This window comes from Acipenser ruthenus, chromosome 13 (assembly GCF_902713425.1).
Source record: "Acipenser ruthenus chromosome 13, fAciRut3.2 maternal haplotype, whole genome shotgun sequence".
In the NCBI taxonomy this organism is placed as follows: domain Eukaryota; kingdom Metazoa; phylum Chordata; class Actinopteri; order Acipenseriformes; family Acipenseridae; genus Acipenser; species Acipenser ruthenus.
Window position 1 is genome coordinate 13371875 of NC_081201.1, and position 6448 is coordinate 13378322.

Sequence of the window (6448 nt, forward strand, 5' to 3'; positions counted from 1 at the left end):
GTTAAAATCTTGTATTCCGAGATCGAAAGTGTTATTTTGGTAAATGGGAGCACGACCAAACCAGTTAAGATTCGGAGTGGGGTGCGCCAAGGCTGTCCTTTATCACCTCTTATTTATTTGTTGTATGGAACCACTAGCAAATGCAATCAGGGCTGAAAGGTTAATCAGTGGACTGTTTATACCTGGAAGCAAAGGGGATCAAGTAAAGTGTGTGCTATACATGGATGACGTATCGATAGTCTGTCAAGATGAGCTTTCCATTGTGAAGGCATTGGAGCGGACCGAAGACTTCTGCAGTGCATCGGGGTCAAAGCTGAACAGGACCAAGAGTGAGTGTATGCTGTTTGGAAGGTGGGGCAGACTACCCAGCATAGATTTGTGTTTTAAAACCGATTGTATTAGGATGCTGGGAATCAAGGTGAATGCACAGGGGTCGGGACAGAAGAGCTGGGAAGAGGTGACGAGAAAGGTGTCCCAGAAACTGGGTCTGTGGAGTCTCAGGGAACTATCTTTCGAAGGTAAAAGACTAATTTTAAAGGTGGCGATTTTACCAATGCTATTGTATGTGGCTGTTGCGTACCCACCTTCTAGAGATGTTTTAAGAATTTTAACAAGAAAAGTGATGTGCTTCTTCTGGGGAATGAAGTGCGAGATGCTAAGAAGGGAGGTTGTGTACAGGAGTGTGAAGTGTGGAGGAAAGGGGATCCTGGACTTGGCGCAAACCTTGTTGCTAAGGTTCATGTGGGTTCATGTGAACTTGTGTTTGTTCGGGAAGTGGAAGGCTGCCTGTTTTGTAAAGTTTTATTTGGGGGGAACTTTAAGAGCTTTTAAAATGTCTTACCCTTCCTTGTCGGTGCCCTTGTCAGAAGACTTGCCTTACTGCTATAAAAAGATAAAGAAAACTTTAAAGACACAAGTTTTAACAGAAATTGAACCAGAGACTTGGAAAGAACCTCAGAAGGTCTTTTTTCACCTACAGATTGTGGAAGGAATTTGGCGACAGGTGGCTCACCCGAGCCTCTTGACCCGACACAAGGACCAGGCTTGGCAGGTGGTACACCAGATTCTTCCGGTAAGAGCTGTCATGCACCGAAGATCGCTGGCCAAGAACCCGAGATGCCCTTTTGAGGGCTGCGGGGCAGAAGAAACAGTGGAACACCTACTCTGGGACTGTGGGCAAGCCCAGAGAGTTTGGAAGGAGGCAAGGGGGCTGATCGGGAGTTTTATGGACTATGACAAACTGGAGAGCAAACACGTCTTGTACGGTATAACCCCGAGCAAAACAAATAAGAAGGATGGGGTGTGTCTATGGATTGCCATGAATTGTGTCAATCATGCTCTGTGGGCTACAAGAAACGTGTTGGTCTTCAAGAAGAAATACATGGATGGGAAGGAGTGCATGAAATTGGCCTGCCGCAGTCTCAGCGAGTACCAGCTTCGGGATGAGCTACTGGAAGGGCATGACAGCGCGAGGAAGAAGTGGCGTGGCAGCTGGTGTGCCCCTGCGGGCCTGTCTGGGGTTGGTTAGGGGGCTCACAATAGGGGGTGAAGCAAATTATTTCTAACGCATGCTCTGGTTTTCACAATTGAGAGAATACGGTGTTAAAGAGTTTTACTGCACCTGCCTGTATTAAAGTGTTTTTATTTTTTGCAATTAATTGACTATGGTCTTGTTTGTGCATTAGAATTGTTGATGTATGTAAGATGTTTTACTGTGGTTTTTAAACTGTTAGAAAGTATGATGTCTTACTGTCATGTTTATATTGCATGCATAATGAACGAGGATTATGTGATGTAACCATAGTGAAGATTATTGTAAAGTACATTGTTTGGAAATGATTGACTTTTGTAGTATTGTAATTGTGAGCAGTATTGTATTGTTGTGATAAGATCCTATTCAGGATTTTTGGATTGAACCTTTTTTTGCAAGAGAAACACGAATCCTGACTGTGCACATGTATAATCCTAAAGCAATACTGTGAGGTAATAGGGATTGGAATTAAAAGCAAAGATGAGGATGAGCTATGGAATGGGAAGAGACAGTATGTGGTGAGGCTAAAACCAAGTCCAGCAGGTGGGATAGTGCACCCTCCTGCTACTTTCTTTATTGGAGCAAATAAAGGGTACTTGTATTATGCAGGACAACCTTTGACATGCAGAAAATGTGGACAGACAGGACACATGCCAGAGAGGTGTCAGAATTTTTTGTCAGAATTGTATGACAGCAGGACATATGGCAAAGGACTGCAATGTTTCAAAAGCATGTAACCTATGTGGGTCTAGAGAGCACATGTTTAAGGAGTGTCCACAAAGACAAAAAAAATATTCAGATGCACTTAGGGACATTGAAGAGGTGATAGCAGAGATACTCACAGAGGAAGGGTCTGTTGCTGGTGTTGGAGCTGTCGCTGGTGCTGGTGCTAGTGGTTGCTTTGATACTGGTGTTGTCGCTGATGCTGGTGCTGGTGATGGTGTTGATGCTGCCGTTGGTGCTGGTGCTGGTGCATCTTTGGGCCCTGTTCCCCTGGTCCAGGCCTTGGTACTCTCCCGCCTAGACTACTGCAACTCCCTCCTGGCTGGCCTCCCTGCGTCAGCCACCCGTCCGCTCCAGCTCATCCAGAACTCTGCTGCCCGCCTGGTGTTCTCTCTGCCTCGCTTCGCCCACGCTACTCCACTGGCTCCCGATCACCGCTCGCATCCAGTTCAAGACTCTTGTACTAACCTACAGATGCCTTGACCAGACTGCACCCAGCTACCTCCAGACCCTCATCTCTCCCTACACCCCCGCTCGACCTCTCCGCTCCGCCTGCACTAGAAGACTGGCTCTACCTCCGCTACGCTCCCCTGCCTCCAGAGCCCGCTCCTTCTCCACCCTTGCTCCGCAGTGGTGGAATGACCTTCCTACAGATGTCAGGACTGCCCTGTCCCTGACCACATTCCGGCGCCTCCTTAAGACTCACCTCTTCAAACAGCACCTGTAGAACTCCTCTGTTTGTATCCTGAGACACTATCACCCTTTATTTAAATGTGCTTTATTTTGCTCTTATCTGCCCCCTATTTTACTGCATTTAATCCTGTACTTCAGAATACTGTAATCTGCCAAGTGTTTAACCTGTAGTATTTTGTATTTAATCACATCCTGATGTAACTATCACTATTTAATCATATCCTGATGTAACTATCACTATTATCTGCTGTATTATTGAATTGTGGTTTGTCAAAAGTTATTGTATTTCTTGCTCTTATTGTATTACTTGTATTGTAACACTTGAAATGTATTTGCTTACGATTGTAAGTCACCCTGGATAAGGGCGCCTGCTAAGAAATAAATAATAATAATTATAATAATAATAATTAACTAACAGATTAAAGGAAGTGATGGGAGTTGTGGTGCGTGAGGACCAAACTTGTGGGGTGAGAGGCAGGACGGGGTCTTACAATTTATCTTTAATAAGAGATCTGATTAGTTGGGCAGAAGATAGGGATTTGGCATTGGGGATTTTAAGTTTGGATCAAGAAAAAGCTTTTGATCGTGTGAATCATAATTTTTTGTTTAAAGTGTTAAAGAAAAAGAATTTTGGGGTTAATTTTGAGGCCTGGGTGAAGGTGTTATACAATAATGTTTGTAGTAAGGTTAAAATTAATGGAACTCTAGGTGCCTCAGTGAAGCAGAAAGGAGGGGTTAGGCAAGGGTGTCCTCTTTCTCCATTGTAATATGTATTATTCATTGAACCTTTGGCAGAGATGTTAAGGTAAGAGAAAGGGATTGAAGGGGTGCATATCCCTGGGGGGGGGGGTGGAGAGAGGGCCAAAGTGGCTCAGTACGCAGATGACACTACTGTTTTTTTCACCACAGATAGAGGCTTGGACAAGATAGTAGAGGTGTTGTGGTTATATTGTGAAGCTACAGGGTCTGCAATTAATGTGGGAAAATCTGCAATAATGTACTGTGGTGGTTGGAGGAACAGGAAAGACAAGGCACAGTTTTTCTATTTGCAATGATGGGCTAAAAATTCTGGGAGTTAAATTTTATAACAGCGATTCAGCTGGAAAGAATTGGGAGGAAAAAATTGAAAGGGTGAAGAAAAAATTAGGCTTATGGAAAACTAGGTGGCTTAGTATTACGGGTAAGGGGTTAGTTGTTAAGGCTGATGTTTTATCAGGTTTGATTTACTTAGCCCTAGTCTTTCCTGTTCCAACTAAGTATAAATTGATTTTAACAAGGTTAGTGTTTTCCTTTATTTGGGGAGGCAGGTATGAACCGGTTAAAAGGGAACACATGTATTTGGAGATTGAAGAGGGGTATAGTGTCTAATCCTTTGAAATTGGAGATTTTGTTTGTATGTTTTATAGTGAAAATACTAAAGGAAAAGGTACGGCATAAGACATATTATTTTATGAAATTGTGGGAGGCTTTTTTAGTTAAAGGTTTAGTGTCATGGGATAATGTGGGACCAAAGGCTGAGCAGTTACCATGGCACTATGAAAAGGTGTCACTATTTTTAAGAGCACACCCAGAGGTGCTCAAGGATGATTTGGTAGAGGAGCATAAGAAAATCTATAAAGTTTTAAAAGAAAAAATGCTACTATCGGGGGTGAGGAAGGTGGGTGCTAGGAAAATTAATTGGGGGGCAATACAATTAAAAAATCAGCCAAATGAAATAAAGGATTTGAATTGGTTGGCGGCCTTAGATAGGTTACCTGTCAGGGAAAGATTGCATAGGGAAGGTCAGATTCTCAACGGCAGGTGTCCAAGGGGGTGTCCGCAGGAAGAGACGGTATGGCATGCCTTCTGGAGTTGTCATCTGGTTAATGGCTTCTGGGGAGAAATTAAAAAGTTTTTAAGGTTAGTTAAAGGAAATCTTGATCTAAGTCCTGAATTTATAGTATGGGGGGAAGGGTTGGAAGGGATGGGGAGTGAAGTTGGGAGAGTAATTTGGGGAATTATTAGTATTGGGAAAGAAATTGTGTGGAGGGATAGGAATGAGCAGTGTAAAAAAAGAAACAAGGGAAGTCGGTAGCACAGTTGGTTTGTGAAGCGAAATCACAGGTGAAATTAGAATATAAGTTGGAAAACAGGAAGATGGGGGAGGTAGCATTTAATCAAGGATGGGGGAGGCTGGGAAGGGAAATTTGTGTAAATAAAATTTAATAATGTGAAAATGAATAATTGGGAAAACTGTGATGAAGATATGTGGTCTGTTAATTTCTGAGAAAATAGTGAGACTAATTTCTGAGCAGTAAAAGAAAAAAAAATCTGTTCTTATCAGTTTAATATCTGATACGTCCCCCATAGGGGGACCCGTCTATATTAAATTGATTTTTGGAAGCAGGAGATGGAACCGGGGCTTGCTCCGTCCACTCCACCCATCGACCCGGTATTGCAGTACCTCCGGGAACGGTGCGCACAAGAAAGGTCAAAAAAGAGTGAGAGAGAGAGAGATTTTTTTGATTTTTAAATCCCTTTATTGAACAACATAAAAGAAAAACAACAAAAACATTAAAATAACATAAATAAAACTATTCAATTCCAGCACTGGTCATAATAGAACAAGGATAAAAAACACTGATAAATAACTGAAGCATTCTAAAAATAAAAAATTAGCATACCATCTTCACCCACTGCACACACCCCATCCTCAATACACCACCTCATCATAAAATTATCCATGTCATTCATCATGCTGTAATAAGAAAAATCAACTTTTACCCTGGTTACAACCAGAACTCTAAAAACACACAGGGCATCATCTATACCAGTGCTAGATAGTCTGTTCTTACGGGATTTTAAAATTGCCAGCTTCACTTGACCCAGGAGAAAATTAATCAGGGCACACCGATGACGATATTTAAAAGAATACTTAAATTTAAAATTAATAACTCTTTAGTAAAATGCACCCCGAGGTTCATCAGCAGGCCTTCTAGAAAAATAAAAAAAGGCCGGAGTCGTGGGCAGTCTGTAAAAAGGTGAAAAACAGTTTCCACGGCGGGACAGAAGAGGCACGCTCCCCCACAGCTGGGTCAACTCGGCTCAGCCAGTGGTTCGTGGCGACAATACCATGTAACACTCGCCACTGCAGGTCCCCGGAGCGCTTGGGCAGAGGCAGCTTGTACAGCACCCTCCAGGACGGCCGCACAGACTACTCCATCGCCAGGTGAGTCCTCCACTTGGTATCAGTCAGGTCTTTAAGTCTGTGATAGCCGGGTCTTAACCACAGTGCCGTACAGCTGCCTCTTCTCTGCAGAGTGGAACTGTAAATTGGTCTCTTCATCGAGGGATAACAGCATCCCGGGTCGCTCCCCCCCCTCTTCCTCCTCCTCCGGCAGCGCAGGGGAGAGCAGCACTGAGGGGAAATCCGGCTCACGCTCCGGGGCCTGCCTCTCTGAGAAGCACCGCGCCACGAACTCCAACACTGCTGGGCTCAGGGAGGCTCGGATCTCTCTCAGC

At 43.7% G+C, this 6448-nt stretch overlaps 1 non-coding gene across 1 annotated transcript; it reads left to right on the forward strand.

Moving 5' to 3' along the window:
• The first annotated feature begins 5226 nt into the window (after nucleotides 1–5226).
• LOC117418675 (U2 spliceosomal RNA) lies at nucleotides 5227–5412 on the forward strand. The gene has a single exon (XR_004546858.3). It is a non-coding gene; the product is annotated as a U2 spliceosomal RNA (small nuclear RNA).
• The last annotated feature ends 1036 nt before the right edge of the window (nucleotides 5413–6448 follow it).